The sequence below is a fragment of the Corvus brachyrhynchos genome, unplaced genomic scaffold, assembly GCF_000691975.1.
Source record: "Corvus brachyrhynchos isolate BGI_N302 unplaced genomic scaffold, ASM69197v1 scaffold144, whole genome shotgun sequence".
Lineage (NCBI taxonomy): Eukaryota > Metazoa > Chordata > Aves > Passeriformes > Corvidae > Corvus > Corvus brachyrhynchos.
Genome location: NW_008237406.1, coordinates 529,700 through 548,519, shown reverse-complemented (window position 1 = coordinate 548,519; position 18,820 = coordinate 529,700). Strand labels below are relative to the sequence as shown.

At 42.7% G+C, this 18,820-nt stretch overlaps 1 long non-coding RNA gene across 1 annotated transcript in view; it reads right to left on the bottom strand.

Moving 5' to 3' along the window:
* Positions 1-8,634: 8,634 nt before the first annotated feature.
* The window catches only part of LOC108445861, an 11,962-nt gene continuing 1,776 nt past the window's right edge, over positions 8,635-18,820 (bottom strand). The window contains exons 2-4 of the long non-coding RNA XR_001860892.1: positions 13,836-13,878; positions 10,935-11,141; positions 8,635-8,941 (exon numbers count right to left, since the gene is read on the bottom strand). This is a non-coding gene — a long non-coding RNA (uncharacterized LOC108445861). The remainder of the gene's footprint in view (positions 8,942-10,934; positions 11,142-13,835; positions 13,879-18,820) is intronic.

Below are 18,820 nucleotides of genomic sequence, written 5' to 3'. Positions count from 1 at the left end.
AAAAAAGGCAGATGTGTCCTCCCAGTGTAGGTACAGTATGGCCTGTTGTGTGATCTTTACTGGAGGCAGAGAGGCAAAAAAGAGAAGTTTTGGAAAATGTGGTTGAAGCAGCTTTTGGAACAAGAGGCATGAGCTGTTTGAGCATATTCTCAGGAAAAGATACAAAACCTCTCACCTCCTGTTAAAATATGATTGTCTTATGGGAGAGGGAAACGTCTTCATAGGGTTTCTTTATTATGGTTTTCATAAATCTAATCCTTTTTGTTTTCTTCTTTATTACCATTTTTTAAATTACTTAACACTATTGAATAAATAATTAATTTTATTCATTACCATTTGTTTGCCCAGCTGACAATGGTCATAGGAGTTCTCTCTGACCTTTCAAATCAGTCTCTGCTCCCCATTGAGTCCAGATTTGTCAGCAAAACCAGTAAATTTGAAAGTCCTGTCTCATGTTCTGTGTGTTTAACGAAGTGAATAAACAGATAAACTTTACCCTGTGATGGGTTTGATTAAACCTTCCACGTTTCTTGTCAAAAGTGGCCATCCAGGGATGGATGAACAGGTTCTTCCAAGGCCCTGATTTTATACTGTCCCAGTACTACTGCTTGAAAGGAGCCTCACTGGGACAGAACAGCCTGTGATTAGATGAATAATTTCTCAATTCCTTTAAAAAACAGCAAAAATATGTCTGAAAGGGATGACATCTAGAAGGTCATGATCACAAGTGAAGAAAAATAGTTAAGAATCTCCTGATGAAATGCCTTCAAAAAGGTCTATGCCACCAAATTAAAAAAAAGTGGTAAAGAGGGAGGCAGAATTCTGAAAACTCTTTTTTTCCCCCCAGTTCAAATAAAGAGCCAAAACACTCAAAACTGGAAATTCATATATGCACCCAAAAGTCAGCAGGTAGAAATAAATGTGTTCCTTTCTAATTATTGACACTGAAATGTACATTGAAAATGCATTGTAATATAATTATTAATATTTCTTCTAAGACTTTGTGACAGGACACTTCTTGCCAGCTCCTCAGAATCTTTTTCAGTGAATATTAAATCTATAAGAAATTAATGTTTCCTGAAAAATGCAATGAGAACGAGAAGGAGTGACAAAGTTGTAGTCACTTCCAGATGTGTCATTGGAAAGGATAAGGTTTTGGGTTGGTTTTTTTTTGTTGTTGTTTTCTAACTAGCTCCTTTAATATTCTCACATTTCAGTGCCTGAGACACAAAGCACCCAGCAGAACAGAGCTCAGCACCTGCACCTTGCTCACCCTTGGCATTTCCATGCTAAAAATCCTGGGCGTGGATGGAGGGAACTGTGCAGCTCTGCAAGTCTCCAGAGCTCAGGCTTTAGCTGTGCCTCTCCTTCTTTGTTCCAACAAACCCATTGTGATTCAGCTGGAGCTTCGGGCACTCAGCTTTCCAGCACATTGTGTGTGGCTGTATCTGCACAAGTCCCATTTGTTCCAAACATGAGGGGGAAAATTATCATTGCAGGCTTTGTGGGGAAGTGGAATGTGATCCATGAAAGCCTAATCAAGGGTGCTCGAGGAGAGATGAGGGAGAGATTTGTGTTTGATAGGCTTCTTTTTGTTGTTTGATTTTGCAAATTGTTTCAAATCCCTCAAGGAAGGAAGATGTAACATGGCAAATCCCATTGGATTCACTGTCGGACATCCACAGGGACTTCTGGACCAAGACAGACCGAATGCAGGCTTTGATGCAGGTGTGTCAGCCAGGAAATACAGAGACTTGCATGTTAAAACATAAAAGACACAGCAGAAGCTTCACTTCCTTTCTGATTACATGGGTCATTTCACACAGTCAATCAAACTTTCAGACAAACTCCATCTGAAACCCAAAACTCCGTGGGTGTGTTTAGTGTGGACAGCTCTCAGAGCCCGTGCACTGGGACGGGCCCTTCTCAGTTCCCATGTCCCTTCTGGAGAGAAACAACAACAATCCCCAGCTTCACTGATGAATTTAAGAGTACCCAGCCCAAAGAGCTCTCCCAAACCTGGCTGCCGTGGGGACCTGGGGCAGCCAATCTCATTGTGTGCTCCTCAGCCTGCACCGAGTCCTGTTCCCGTGCAGACTCACCTGTGGCTTCCCCTCCACCCATCCCCTGTGCAGCCAGGCCTGGCCACTCTGATTCCTACTAAACACACACGGTGCCTGAGTCTGAAATGGGCAGCCATCCCTCTGGAGCTGAGGGGCCTGGATTTATTGTTCACCAGGAGATTCCCCTGATGCTCCTGTCGGGAGCCTGCACCAACAGCTGGGGTGCCCACGGGCGAGAGCATCCCCCAGTCCCACCTCTGCTGCCCTGATGAGGGCCACGAGGAGCTCAGCACTGCTGGGGCAGAGAAGGGTGCAGGGAGAAGTCTCCCATCAGTCGCTGTGTTGGTGGAGGAGGGTGGAGGTCCAGCCTCCACCACTGCAGGAAGTCCAGCAGGGTGATGGACTCCAAAACGTGCAGTCTCAGGATGTAAAAATGACCATTTCACACCAATGCTGGAAACCAGAGTCCTCATGCCTGCCTGCAAGTCTGTTGTAGGTGTATCTTGGTCTCCTTGAGGGTACAAATATTGGTGGTGCTGTCTTCATTCAAAAATGTTCACTCCTCATTTCTCTCCTTTCCTTCCCTTCGATGATTTATGTAAGGAGACAGAAAAGATCAGCTGAGTTCTCTCTGCTGTTTCTTGGCTTTTCTGTCCCATCAGCTTAAGTTGTCTTGAGCAATGCTTTCTGTGAATGATTATTTTCAGCCTATTCTACCTCATTAGGAAGCCTTTTTTCCTTGATAAACATCCCAAACCCTCCATTTCTTATTTCCACCCCATTATGTCCACTTATCCCCTTACACAAGAAAGTTTTTGTTCCCCAGCTGCATCTTGAATCCCTGTGTCTCAGATACCAGTTTCATACCGAATAGCTCATATTCAACTAGCTCTTTTTTTCCCCTCTTATGGAAAAAAACTTTTAACCTACAGCTTGACTCTGGTTGTATTACAGCAATAAGGGAATATAAAAATAGCCTCACCTGTAACAAAGAGAAAGTCCTGCAGCAGTAACTGCAAACAGAATCGAGGTGAAAATAAGAAATTTTGGGAGTTTGCAGTCACATAAAAACTCCCACTAATTTACTTGGAACTTGTCTGCAGCGTGCTTTAATTCAGTTACTGATTTATTCAAGTGAGTAGTAATTTCTCAGAGCTGCAGCATTGTTGTTCTGTCAAATTTCACACACAAGAGCATTTGCATGAGAAAAAAAAATAGGTTCCTTCACCTTCACTACTGGCACAAATTCATTCACCAAACCCCAGTACTCCACACATAAAACATACCTCAAGTAGGAAGCTTTTCATCAGCTGCTCTGGCCACACAGCTTTCATCTGGACTCCCTTAAACATTTTCTGTTTATGTCTCAGCTTCTCACTCGCCTGTGACAGAAGGCATCACTAAAACTTCTCAAACTGACAACTTTGAGTCTGGTGCATGTGAACACAAAACATCAATTTATAAACCAAATTCATAAACCAGAGTTTATAAACCGAGTGCTAAGCCTGAATGATTATGATCTGTAAATGCATTGTCAAAAGGATGATTCCCATTACTTTATGACCCTAATTTCTAAGTCTGAGCTCAGTTCTAAATCTGAGCCCTTTAAATCTGCCCTTTCAGAATTAACTGTTTTAGAAAATAGCTGATAAATAAAAAGTATTAGCAAGAAACTCCAGAGAAATTCATACACTTTCTGTCACCTGAAGTAAATAATAGATAAAGAAACCTACTCATCTGTTCTGATATTATTCTTCAGTGCATTTGCTCATCATAATTGTTTTTATTAACATTAATAAAGATTATTCTTCATTTTCTTGAAAATAATTCACCTAAACCTTAGGAGTAGTGAGCTTCCTTTCAGAGCTGCTTTTGGAAAGAATGAAAGCTCTTGAAACTTTGGAACCTTGAGTCATTCAAAGGTTTAGTACAGCACAATTTCACATTGATTCTTTTTTCCCCCTCCGTGGTCAAGCCAAATTTACACTGATGTCACCTGTAGTACCTCATCAGTTGACATAAGACACAGTGTCCTAAGATTTGTAAATATTTTCAACCCTGTCAGACAAGTGACTTTTAGAGCAAGTGGAAAACGCCCAGGGTTGCCCATCAGTGAGGTTCCTTCAGGGTAAAACTTAGGGGAGAAAGGAGACCTGATACCCTGTCCTTATGATTTAGTGGTATGAGAGAGTTCAAAACACTTCATCTTCAAAACATCACCTGTCTCCCTCCAGCCTTCCTTGCTTTTGAAAACCTTCTACATTCTGTCACCTTCCCAGTCGGCAAAGTCAACACAACAATTGAGAAATTTAAGAAAAAAACTGGTTTTAACCTTTTTTTTGCAGTGGTCTTTTCTCCTGTGGCTTTAGCAAGGACAGCTCTGGATGCTGGGTGCACCCTGCTTGGATTAATCACAGACGGAGCGGCTGAGGTTGAAGTGAACACTCCCAAAGAAGCACATCCACACACTCCTCCTTCCCTCCCAGCTTTACCCTCCTCTGTAAATCAAGCAAGAAATAAACCAGATCCCCTCTGCCTTCTGCTATCAGTGCCTTCGATAATCCCCCCCTGGTAACAATCCATGTGGCCAATAATCAATCAAAGGGAGGGGATTAACAGCAGTGAGAAAATGCACCGTGACAAAACACTTTTCCTTGCACCCTTGCTGCTGGTCAGAAAATTGTCAGGACAAGCACCTTCTCAGGCTAATTGCTGACAAATGTGAGATAGACAGCCTGTTATCACAACCAGCTCCCCTCCCTTTTTAAGAGAAGGGATGCAATTAAAGCCTTAAGTATTACGCAGAACGTGACATCCGTTTATTGTTCTTGTTGCACACAAATGGAGGTTTATCTCATTTCATACACCAGATGCTCTTGTGAAACACTCACATTTGGGGAAGAGGCAGGCCTGGGAAATTCTGGGTGAAGAAATTATAGGAAGGAAAAGAAATGCCTCATTTTATTTATGAGCTGGCAGGCTCTGTGGCAGCACCTGGCTGTGGCAAAAGGTGTGGGATGAGTCCAGGTTGCTGGGGCCTGGAGACACAACAACTCACAGTCAGGAGTATTTCCCTCCATAAATTGCTGAAAGAGCTGTGCTTGGCTGGAAAAAACATGTGAGGAGAGAGAAAACACCATATTGTGAGCGCAACCAGAAATCCACTCAGACTCTCATCAGAGAATTTTCTTCAGTGGGCATTGCCCAGTGGTATTAGGTGAATTCTGCTAATTAGTTAGGATGAGGCAAAGGTGAAATCCTGGTGTTAACTCTTTGAACAAAGACCAGGGATGTTTTCCCTGCAGTCCATCAGACACAATCATCTGCTCTTGTGGCTGGCAGCCCCTGATTTGTCACTGCTGTTACAACGCTGTTGATTGTGCACAGCAGCATTGGCAGCCCCATGTCCTCACGGGGTCTCAGCCCTTGGCCAAGCACCCCACACCAGCCCTGGGCTGTGTAGAAACCCCTCCAGTGCCAGGATATCTCACAGATGGACAAGAACTCATAGCCTTGCATATATATTGGGTTGGAACTGGATGGTCTTTAAGGTCCCTTCCGACCCCAACTTTCCTGTGATTCTCCTGTGGACAAGCCACCAGGCTATTAAGAACAGTGATAAGTGCAATTTACCACTTCTTAGCTATGTTAACAACAATTAAAGCAAGCAGTCAGTTCTTACATCTCTGAACTACTCCATCAGGAATTAAACCCTTACTTCACACAGCCTGACCCATCATAGCCCTTAATTTCATGTACTATTAATCAGACATTCAGAAACTCGGTACCGCTAATTTTCCTTTACTTCCATAATTTCCACTTTGTGATAACAAGGAGAAAAGTGGCTAAATATTATTGAGCAGACCCTTGATAAAGGCAATATAAACTTTGCAATGCCTTTTGCAGACTTCACACGCAGATGTGGATTAAACCTGCAGTAAAACACGCCACTTTTCTAAATGTAAATGGTTTCAAAGCTTTAATTTCTTGAGGGCCTTTCCCTTGTAATGCTCTCTTTGGGGCTGACAGAACTAGTCACCTCAGCAGGTTTCGTCCTGCCACAAAATACTATACATCCTGAATTTAAAACAGAAAATCAGAATCTCTCAGATCAGTAATTTTTTTTTCACTGTTGTTTGAAAGAAGGATTTTTGGACCTATTCATGGATCATCTGATCCTGCCAATACTAGACAGGAGTTGCTCTCCTAGAAGAGACAAGGCCTTATCTCACCCAGAAAAACCTCCCTCCCTGTGAGAACAGCCAGCAGTGGCTCATCCTGGTGCTTGCAGATCACTGCATATTTGGCAGGTGGGCTTCCCCTCCTGCAGGCTGAGCTCCCAGCTAAGTGTGGTTTCTGCTGACTAATATTGTGGGATGATACAGCAGATTAGGATTTTCTCTTCCTTCCCCCTCACCCTTGTCCAAGGCTTCCATTAATGGCAATTCTTTGTTCAAACACATCCTCCCCTGCTCATGCTCAGGGCAAGAACCAGACATGTGCTGCTATTTCTTGCCTGGGACCCAAAAGGAAAGGCAAAAATTGTATTTTAGGGATAGGTGGTTTAATTAATGCTGCAAGCTCCTTGGATGATGCTGTTTTCAATACAAGGATAGAATTTCTTCCAGCTTGCATTTATTTTTGACAAAGACAATTGTCCTCTTTGCACCTCCTGCTGCCAGCCTGTAGTTCCAGCTGTCCCAGGCTAACCTGCTTTCTTGTGTGCTATGCTCTTCAAAAAACGGGCAGAGATTTCCCTCCATACATATATTTCTTTGGAAAAGAAAAGAAAAAAAAAAAGGGTTATTTGTTTCTTTAGGGGCAAAGGCTTTGGAAGCAAAATAATCTGAACCAAGCCTTAGAAGGTTATTAAAAAAAAATAAATAAAACAAACAAACAATCAAGCAAAGCTTGCTGCAGATGGCTGGGAGCAGCACCTCATTTTTCATTATGGGGGGTGGCTGGTGACTTTATTTTTCTTGGCCCTGAGAAACACCAAGCATTCCTTGAGCCATGTAAATATCCAGCTCAGTGCAAGATGAGCACATACATTAGTGGCTTTTCATCAGACACATGCTAGCTGCTCTGAGGCTGAGGTTTCAGGGGGGTGGGCAGAGGAAGGGGTAACAAAGTTCATGGGAACGTCTCCAGTCCCTTCCCTTCCCAAAGCAGTCCCTGCAGAACGCTGTTAGCAAGGTATTTGTGATGCTTCCAGGGCAAAACCTCAGGGGAACAGGGAGCTGCTGTCTCATCTGATACCTTGTCACCAACTGTGGCCAGTGTGCTCCACTTCAAAGGCAGACGTGGCTGGCCCAGGCCACCCATGGAGAAAGTTTATCCCCAACTCTTGCTAGCTAGGGATGTGTCCAAGGTTTTGGGAATTCTCTCTGGGAGGATACAAGGCCATTCACCTCCGTGGTGGCAGTTGTCACAGAAAGCACCAGGAGCAGACCCAGGAAGAGCAGGATGTGACTTTAAGTCATGATCTGGTGAAGCGGTTGCAAATCAGGCATTGGAAACACATGCTGCACTCCCAAACCAGAGAGCTGTCATTGTTAAATGATATCACAGCTGGCCGAGAGGAATTCTCCTCTGGTGGGCAGAAATGCCTCTCCTGACTGGTTTTGTGGATGCATTCCTCCTCCCCGTTGTTCATTGTCTGACTCAACTTGAGCTGCCTCTCCAGTCTGTGGTGCGAGATCCAGATTCCTCTTCCTCGTACAAAACATGTAAAACAAATGAAGAAAACAAAATTGCCAGCACCAGACATTTCCCTGATATTGTGAAAATGTAAAAAGATGTTATTTTTGAATGGAGTGAAAGCATTTTATCTGGTAATTCCAAGTGAATGCTCGTTTTTCTTGAAAAGAAGCATCTGGATCCCCTAGGCACCTCTGCAAAACTCAGCCTCAGTTTAAATGTGGTTGTAAAAATCAAATTCGAGTGCTTGGCAGTCCTTTCTTCCTGGAATCCCAAGAAAAATCTTATCTGAGTATGAGGGCAGGAGTCAGAAGGCAGTAACAGAGCAACTGACTGAACATTTACAGACAAATTTTGCAAAGTAGGGAAACTTCAGTGTTTTCCTTGACAACTTTCAGGATACAATGCAAAATATTTCCCTTGCACTTTTTTTCTGAGCATTATAAAGTTTAGCCCAACAAAGGAATTGTTTTGCATAGGTCCTCTTTTTAATGTCTTGGCTTTGTGTTCAGGGAGACATAAGACAAAGACAGCTTTTAGTGTGGATGACAGCACAGGAGGTCCTAATTACACCTGGGGAAAAACAATGCTTGTCTTTCGATGAACAGCTTTTTTTAAAAGAGGAAGGAAATATGCCTGGGCTGAAAAGACAGGTTTTTAGGCATTTTTTTGTTTTTCAAAAATCACTCTGAAGATTTCACATTTTGAGACAAGATACCTCTTTCATTTAGCTCAAAAGATCTTTTCATCTCCTGAACTTACTTAATTAGAAAAAAAAAAAAGGCGAAAAGAAAGCAAATCCAAAGGTTTTCTTTTTAAAGGACAATATGCTTTATTAATTTTTAAAAAATTGTTTAATACATTTCAAAATTTTAAAAACCATCCAATTTCTTAGCTAAAGTATCAACTCCATTTCCCTGCAAGTCTGATCTGTGAAAAGCAACTTTTGGCACTTGTACAATTACACGGCTCTATTCCCATGAGTAGAAGGACCAGAGATTCCAAAACACATACTTAAAGTAAGACCAAACCTGGTGATTAATTAACACCATTCACATTAATTGATCTAGAGACTCCTTGGTGCTGTTCTGGGAGGAGTGCAAAGAGCTGAATCACAACAATCCTTTTTTTATTTCACTCCATCTCCATGCCAGCAGCTGGATGTCTCCTCTTCAGAGCTGCGTGGGTAAAACATAGAGAACTCGTGGGCTGAGATGAAGACAGTTCCATAGGGAAAGCAAGAGCCATGCACACAGGCAAAGCAAGACAAGGAAGTCGTTCCCTGCTTCCCGTTCAGCTCCTCCAGGAGAGCAGGGCCGTCACCTGCAGCAGCCACTCGGGAAGACAAACACCATCGCTCCCAGCATCCCCCTTCCCCCCTGCTGCCTCCCCTTCCCGCACTGAGCACGATGCCAAACGGTCTGGAGCATCCCTTCGGCCCGTTCTGGTCACCTGTCCTGGCTGTGCCCCCTCCAGCCTCCCCAGCGTGGCCACACGAGGGGCAGGAAAGGCCTTGGCTCTGGGTGAGCTCAGCGATGACAAAACAGCTCCGCTTTGTCAGCCCCGTGTTCAGCACAGCCCCAAACACAAACCCCAAACACAGCCCCAAACACCGCCCCGCAGCAGACACTGGGAAATGAGCTCTACCCAGCCAAAACCAGCACAACCCCACAAACAGCTGGAGTGAGCTCCCAGCACCACAACCTGGTTCCCACTGTCCTAGGTTTTACCAATAAGGATCTTTTGAATGAGAAGTCACACTCAGGTAGTGAAAATTGGTGATTTTCCTTTAAATGAGAAGTAACGTTAACAATTCCCCAGGATGGCAGACAGGAAAGGAAAATAATGTAGGTGTGTATGTATTCTGCTCTGGGGTCTTAAGGATCACAATTGTATTGGACCTTCAACTGAGAGGTTTGCAATCATGGCCCAGAAGTTCCTTTACTAATAGTTATGTTTCAGAATTCCCCTTGATCTGGATTCAGCATTGTTTGCAAGAAAAGATAACACAATCAAGGCAGGGCACAGCCCAAGAACTTTCGTTATTAACATCTTCTTTGTCTTCCCCTACAGCAACTCCTCCTATCTGTCCAAGGAGCCAAACCCATCACATTATGAAGAAGATGAGTGTTAAGATGACAGGAGGATAATCTCACCTAAGGGACAGAGAAAAGGACACAGGCCACAACCAGGAGCAGGAAGCAGAAGGGGAGGACCCATGACTGAAATGTCACCAACAGCAGGAGTCATTTAACAGAACTGACAATGTAACATCAATAGTAATAAAATAAAAATTAGCACTGCATCCCCATTTCCCTTTCCCCACAGTATAACTCTTCTTCTGGCTTGATATTTGAAAGCTGAGTTGTTTTGTTAGTAATCAGGAGAATGGTGAGAACTTAAACAAACCTGTTTGGTGAGAAAGCTCCGTTGAAAAAAATTTAAAACTAAGTAAATTCTCAAGACGGGAGACAAAAAGAGAGAGAAGGAGAATAATAAAAGTCAACTGAGAAGTCTCCAAGGAAAAAAAAAAAAAAAGGAAGACTTAATTATGCACTAGTTTCTTTTCCTAGCATGTTTCTTGATTTGGCACAGCTGGAAAATGGAAAGCTCGCTGCCAAAATATCAAATGTCCCTGGTGTGGGCTCAGTGCTCGTAAAGTTATGTGTGTGTCTTTCTCTCCCTCTTCGTCTGATTGCACAGAAAGATGAAATGAAGGGCTCAGCGAGATAAATACTGGCAGCTGTCTGGAAGCTCACTGCAGCGGGCAGGGTCCCTCACAAGGAGCCTCAAGGGGCTTTTTCAACTTTCTTTTGGCCAAGGAAGCAGTGCATTCTGAAACCGGGTCTTTCCAGAGGACACTGCTGTCAAGTCCCCAGGTCCACTTGCCATTTTTTCAGTGATAAATTGCCATTCTGTGGACATGCTTCTGCTGAAGGATGTGCCACAGAGTTAAAAGCTGTTTTGTTTCACAAAGGAGTGGGCTTCCCTCTGCAGCTTGCAAACAATGAGCTTTCTGTACAGTCAGTCCTATGACAGGGCTGTGAAAGGATATGAAGTTTAGCACAGAAACAGGCCCCAGGCTCTATGGTACAATCCACCCATGAAAATGCTGACCTTTTCCTTTCAAATATTACACAGAATTTATATATTTAAATCAGGATTACATACCACTCTTGAAAGAAGCTGGAGTCCTACACATGATAAATCTTCCAAATTTCTAGTCACTGGGAGCAGGAACAGTACTTTTCTGCCCAGTTAGTGTCTGTTTCTTCAAAAATATCTTCCCAAGATTCCATTTCATCTGGCTTACAATCTTTTGTGACTTCACTTCCTTTTCCGCTAATGGACGGCAGGGAATATTTCAGGCTGTTACAGCTAAAAATAAAAATAAGAAATATTGTGATTTATCTTTAGACTTGCAAAGATAATCATATATCCTTGTGACACTATCACATAAATAAAAACATAGTTTCTAGCTAGTAACAACTAACTTAGCCCTGACCATCTCAGCACAGGTCTTAATGCGATGGAATGGGGCAGGGATTTGCAAACCAGATGCAAATACTGCTGGGATTTTGTCAGGCAGGGGATGGAATGGGATGGAATGGAATGGAAATAGAATAGAATAGAATAGAATAGAATAGAATAGAATAGAATAGAAGTGGTTTGGATTGGGTTGGGTTGGATTGGGTTGGGTTGGGTTGGGTTGGAAGGGACCCTAAAGGTCCTCTACTTCCAAACCCCACACCCCTCCCCTCCGCCCCCTTCCACTAAACCACATGGATTATGCTGCTGGGAACAGGGAGGGAACACCAGCTGGAGCCGTGGCACTGTAGAGGGGCCGCTTTAGGCACAAAACAGGTACATTGTAGGTATATTTTATATAAATGGTAAGGGTTGGCAGTGCAGACTGGCAAGGCCACATCACATACTGCTCCAGGCACAAGATGAATCAGGCTTGGGTGAATTAACAGGATTGTTCAGCACTGCCAAAATGCCCTTGGAGGCACCCACAGAGGCTCCTCCCTCCCTCTGCTGACATTTTTACAGCCCTTGGTTTCCACTGGCTTGGCGAGTTGCGAGTGCACCATTGGTAAACATTCTAGACCATGGGGAAGGCTGGTCAAAGTGCCTTTCCCCACAATTAACAACGCCTTTGGTAATTACATTTGTTCTTGAAGTTCTTTACAGAAGGCTTTCCCACCATTATTTGCGACTCTTCTTTATCCTCTATCATGTGATGGTTTTATTGTAGGAACGTGGGCTTACCCCATTATGCATAGCATTTCCCACCAATACTTGGCTTAGGATGATTATTTTGTTCATATTTTCCTTTTATGTTTTGCAGCCATCCCTGGCTTTTTTCCACTTGAGCTCTGGGAACAATGATGGAACTGAAATGTGCAGAAGCCTACTGAAATAGGCAATCTGCTGACAGAATAAGATGTGATTAAAAAACAGTTTCAAGAGTTTCAATAACCCATTCTTCTAAAACTTCACAATACCACAAATGGGATACAGCACAAATTGTCTGAAAAAGAGGAGTGAAAAGATCAACTGGATTGCTTTTGGAACCCTGCAAATGGATCAAATGTTTGTATTCTGCAGGAGAACATGGATCAAACTCCTTGAAATGTGGAGTTGACCAGTTCTTCACTGCCTCTCAAAGAAACTCCCAAGGAACACCATGTACATGGACAGATGGAATACAGTGGGGGTGCTTTAACTGGTGGGTGTGATGCCCTCAGGTTATAGCTGAGACAACATTTGCAGGGCAGAGCCAATAAAATAGCTGAGGTAGCCAGTTAACTTACATATCCAAGCTCTTTGCCCCTTTTTTTCTGACTGCAGCTGTTAACTCTCCACACAAACCTGCTGCTGTAAATTTATCTCAGTCAACAAAAGACTTCTTGCCAGAAGAAGAGAGGGACAGGCTGGGTTAACAGCATGATTTATTTGTATCTCCTACCTAGAAAAGTTCATTCAGATGGAAACTGCCACACCAAACCCATAGATGCAGTAGAGTCATTCTGCTTCCTCTGAAATATATCAGGAGAAGCAAGGGGCACTTTGCAAGGAAAATAGATAAATATTCTGTTTCTTTCACTCTGAATTTTTTCCCCTCCACTTCTGGAAGCCCTGGATCTCCAGCATACAAAAGACAGCACATGCCCACCTGTGACTCTTCTCACTCAGCAGAATTATCCAGGATTAAAATATAAGACATGTTGAAAACCTTAACATGCTGAGAACACTGCAGGCACTGAGCTTGGGAGTCTCCTACTGTGAAGGTATTTCCAAAAGAGGAGATAAAAGATGCAGGGAGTTCTAGTCTGAGACTATTAAAAATAAATAAATAAATAAATAAATAAATAAAATTTATATTTTATATAATTTAAATAAAATAGAAACCCAAACCCCACAACCAAACGAAAAATAAACTGCAGGGAGAGGAGTTACTCAACATTCAGTAAAGTCAGTGTCGATATGTCTAAATGTGTGATACCAGCAGTGACATTCAACAGCCTTTGCCTCTGCCCAGAAACACCATGGAGAGATAATAATTAATAATAATAATAATAATGAATTTTTCATTTCACAGACTCCAATTAGAAATGGAGGGGTCTGCAAGGAGTGCTAGAGAAGAGACAAAGGGACTTGGACTGTTGCATGGGCCCCATCCTTGGGTTTTGTTTTATTTTGAGTCCTTGATAGGAGCCTTTACACCATGCAAGGGTCACTGCAGAGGTTTCCTGGCCCACCAAAAAGGGTGGTGAGGTCTCTAGTTCCCAGACAAGGACCACCTTGGTGCCATGGAAGCAAAAGGGATTTCTGGCACTGGATTTAACAGGTCAAAAAGCGTTTCCACAGTTCCAAGCACACAGTGGTGATCCCACCTTGGGTAAGCCCTGCAGTCAGGAAATCAACAAAGACTCACCCATTTTACCAGGAGAGCCTCCCAGTCCTGTGTTCAAGACTTAAATGCTTAAAATTTAAAAACAGAATCACTACAAAACCAGTGAAATGTTAAAAATGTAGGTGGGATTTCTTCTGATGTTCTTTATATACCTTTTTGAGAAGCAGAGGTACTTCCAGGCAGAATCCTAAAACACTGCAAAAATAAGTAAGAGAATTAAAAGATGCTACAGTTTGCATGAGGTAAAGATGATTATTGTTCATTTTCCTGCCCAGGGACAACAACACACGAAAGAGCCAAGTCTTACGAATAGTACTGCCCACAGCAGCACCTGTGGAAGGCAAGGTTTGCATTTGCCTTTTTCTCATGGAAAAAATGAAAGGTATTTGCTGTCCTTCTGCTGCAAAATAATATTTTTTTAAGTGTTTTTGCATTTCCTCCAAAACCTAAATTGTAAAATGTGATTCAATATTAAAAGTGGCACATCATTCTAATCCTTTTAAATTTCCACACATATTTTTGGCTTAAAATTATGGCAAAAAATTATTAATGTTTCGTTGTAGTAGGTCATTATAAATAAAGCTTAACATTTTATTTAAAAAAAAAAATGGTATTGTTTTTATGAAAGAACATCTTTTATTATAGAGTGCAGCCAGGGGTCTTCAGCACACTAAGGTGTTTTTTTGTTAACACTAACTTCTTCTTGACAGTGAAAGTGTGGCTTTGTAAGATTAAATCTGAATTTTCCCCAAGATATTTGCATTTCCGCTCCTCTATGATGTCACCACGGAGAGGTCTGGGGCACTGCTGTGGTGTTAAATAGAAAGCGTGCAAATTGTGTTGATATTGACCAAGTCGTGGGTAGAAAAGGCTCAACTCAATTGCAGTTCTTGCTGGTTAAATCACTCTCCTGGTGGTTTTCAGCTGTTTTTCAGAGCGTGGCCCTCCCAAAGTGCAGAGCATCCCCTGGAAGTTCCACGGGATGGTGACTTCACCTCACAAACAGGCTCCACCTTGAGCAGGAGGTCTCGCGTGCGTCCCTCCTGCCTGACGAGCTCCAGCACGCTCAGAGCGAGGATAAACAGCACAAATCTGCCCAAAAACCTTCAGGCACACTTCCCTCCTCAGCAATCATCTCCTGTGTGACATCTCAGCCAGGATTAGACCTTACTGTGGGGTTCCCTTCTCTGTGTATTTTACCGAGGGCGAGTAATTTTATATTTTTTTAACGTCAACGCCGTCACTTTCCCGAGCAGCTCCTGAATCAATCAACATTTCAGCAGTGTGGGGGGACAGGAAAAGTCAGCTGCTCTGGCTTTGAATTAACTCCCGCCCTGAGAGACTGTGCTCCCCCCAGGGAATTGTCCCTATAAATACGGAGAACTTTTAAAATATTTATACAGGATTATATTCCATTTACCCAACGTGCAACAAATCGTCCAGTTACATAGTTCAGGCTCGTTTCTGAGAACGAGGATCAAACTTACAATTAAATAGCAGGAGCATTACCTGCTTTTGCTGTACAGACATGTACAAGAACAGAGCATGCAGAGTAGGAATGGGCTGTGTAATGTGGATTTACATAAATACAGGTTTTAAGGGATGGGATTGAAAGGCCTCTAGAATGACTTCAAGACGAGTTTTTACTTCAAACACATAATCTTGACTTCATTAATAGAGAAATCAGGCTCTCAATAGGAAAACAGGTTGCTGTGAATGTAATTCCCACATAACTTGTGCACATTATTTTTAATTTCATGGATTCGAGCTGTTCCTCCATTCTGAAGAAGTTTTCATTCAGATCAACCAAGCAAAAAAGCCCACAAACAAACAAACAAACAAACAAAAAGCAACCAAGGAAACCACAGGAAACTGAATAACTGTACAGTGACTAAAGCCCACCAGAGTCATTCACCACAACCTCATTCACACTTTTATTCCCTCATTGCTCTTGCACCTCCTTCCTGCAAGAGGAAGAATATTGGACCAAAGCTCTAAATGTGCAAAAGCTGGGATTTAATCAAAGCTTCTCATGCACTCAACCAGACGATATTTGGAAAACTAACCTGAAGGAACAAATACTAAAAGACAAGTTAAAAATGTCAAATGCAGGTGTAAAAAGCAGGTAACATGATTTATACTGCACTGCTAATATTATATAGAGAGAGTATATAAATTATATACGATGGTATAAACTATGTATTTTATGCTAAATGTTATGCACTACTCTATATAAAATGATACATTGCAAATGACATGTAAATAAATAATAATTAATATAGAAATATAATAGCTATCAATATTGCATACAGTATATAAATACATAGTATTATGCTTTAATAGTAGTTGTATATTACTAATTAATATGTAACACATAGCATGTAAAATGCAAGATATAATATAAAAATTTATATATTACATTGAAATAATTGGAGTCCTAGATATGCTACTGCATATTACACACTATGCAATACTACTATGTACTATATATTTTATATTGTAGATAATATATTATGCATTATTTATTGTGAATTTGCATGACACATAATGTATTATACAATATACATTACTGATCTAGTTTATGATATATAAATACTATATAATAAATAATATATAAATAATAAATAATAAATAAATAAAAATAAATAAATAAATAAATAAAAAATAATATATAATTTCTAGTAAGAGGCTTGTTTAGTATAGCACGGAGGCCATAAATTCTCTAATGATCCATGGAATGAATGCTACAGTAAAAATAATCTAAGTTGCAATTCAGCAACCCAAAGATGATGTGAAACCTCATAAAAGATGTAAAGTTCATGCTGAAATGTTTTGCTGAAACTTGTTCTTTGCAGGGAATAATGCCTTTAAATTGGAGTGTGGGGCTCTGCAGAGGAATTTCAGAAGGCCTGGACAGTAACAGAAGGAAGCACCACCATCTACTCTGTGAAATCTCACAGATTAGCTGTGTTCATGCAGGATTTCAAGACAATATGGTATGAATTCCTTCAGAGCCAGGAGGCAGCTGGCTTCCAAAAAACCTCTCTGGCACTCCATGGAGCTGAGCAAGGCGGGAAATAAAGGCACTCTGATCATGTTCTCTTCTTTAATTCATCCTCAGCCGGGAGTCTGGCAGGGGCCAAGTGAGTGAGGGTCCTGCTCTTGGCCCTTGAGGCCGGGTTTACACAATCGCAGAGTTATTTTAGGTTGGAAAAGCCCTCTGAGATCATCTGGCCCAACCATTCCCCCACCACTGACCCATGTCCCCACGTGCCACATCCACACCCTTCTTGGACACTTCCAGGGACAGTGATTCCATCACTTCCCATTTCAATGCTTGACAGCCCCTTCAGCCCTTCCTGCTGTCCACCCTGAGCCTGCCCTGGCCCAGCCTGAGGCCGTTCCCTCTCCTCCTGTCCCTGTTCCCTGCGAGCAGAGCCCGACCCCCCCGGCTGCCCCCTCCTGTCAGGGACTTGTGCAGAGCCACAAGGTCCCCCCTGAGCCTCCTTTGCTCCAGGCTGAGCCCCTTTCCCAGCTCCCTCAGCCACTCCTGGGGCTCCAGCCCCTTCCCAGCTCCGTTCCCTTCCCTGGACACTTCAGTCCCTCAAAAGCCATGGGGATCCATCCACCATCTCCAATGGTTTTCAGTGTGTACTCCCCATTTTTCATCTGCTGTTGCACTCTCACTTCCATCCCCAACACCTCGTGGAGCACACACAGCAGGAAACTGCTGGGAGTAGGCAAATTTTACAAGGAAAAGTGGAACTTTTTGACGCTTTTGATCTCTCCTTAGCAAGAAAAGCTTCTTCCCTGATCTCTAACCGCTCCTCTGAAGGCACACCTCAGCTCAGGTTAGCCACCAGCTCAGGATGTCACGGTAGAAACCCTTGCTATGGTGCACTGAGAAGTCAGCACCAGAACAAACCCATTCCCCCAAAAATCAATATCAAACCTCCTCCAGTTCCCATGACATGAGGTCAAGAAAAGGCAGAAAGCTTCAGAAAACTCCCTCCAGGATGTTTGTTCAGTCAGGGCACAATCCTAAGGTGTTAAGGGAGGTTTTATTTGGCTGGTGCTCAGCTAAATTCCTGTTTATCCTGGGAACTCAGGATTTGTTCTACCCGCAAAGTCTCAAGAACTAAAATAAGAGCAGACACTGATAATTCATCTCATTGTGTCCACCACTGCTGTGTCAGAAAAGACAATGCCAAGCAATGTACTCTTCAAATTATGTGTCCCTGGTAGCCTTATGAAAATTTGTTGATTTTGTTAGCTATCCAGGCCAACTATTCCAGTTTGGTTTTAGAAAGTAAAAGGGGAGCTGATAGCCAAGATAGGCTGAGCAGCAGTGGGAAATTCTGGGAAGAATTCATCATAAGAAACCAGGAAATATACCTTGAACCTGTGATCTTAATGCAGATCACTTTTACTCTGACCAAGAATCAGAGAGTTTCAACAATTTATGTAATACCAGGGACAGAGTTGGCCTCAAAAATGCTGGAATAAGCTCTTAAATTAAAGGCACTTTCAAGCTGGACAGAGTGAAACCCACTATAAAGAAATAATGCATCGTGACTGAGGAACAGATAAAAAGACATCTCCTTCACAGTTAGGATATATTTTTTAAAAGTACACTTAAAGCATATCACCAGGCCTACAGTTTCCTTGACAATTTGGGGTGGGTGGTTAATCTGAACAGAAAGTGATAAGGGGTGAAAATGAAATGCAAGAGAGAGAACAGAAAAACTCATACATCCACGTCCCTCCCAGCTCTGTGGCTCCTCTGTGAACTGCTCCAGGGGTAATTTATCCACAGCAGTATTTTGCCTCAGTCAGTGGCTCCATGCCACCAGGCCAGGCTGTTTCCCCCTGCTCAGCTCGGAGTCACTGACTGTGTGAGGAAGAAAGAAATCACAGTCCAAAATCAGGAGCGACACCAGGACGGGTCACGGCAGTTTGGGTTCTGCGAGACTGGGAGTGATTCCCTGCAGGGCAGGGGTTGGAGGGCTCAGCTCTGCATCCCAGCAAACTGAACCACAGAATCACTGGATTATGGAATGGTTTGAGTTGGAAGGCACCTTAAAGCCCATCCCATCCCACCCCTGCCATGGCAGGGACACCTCCCACTGTCCCAGGC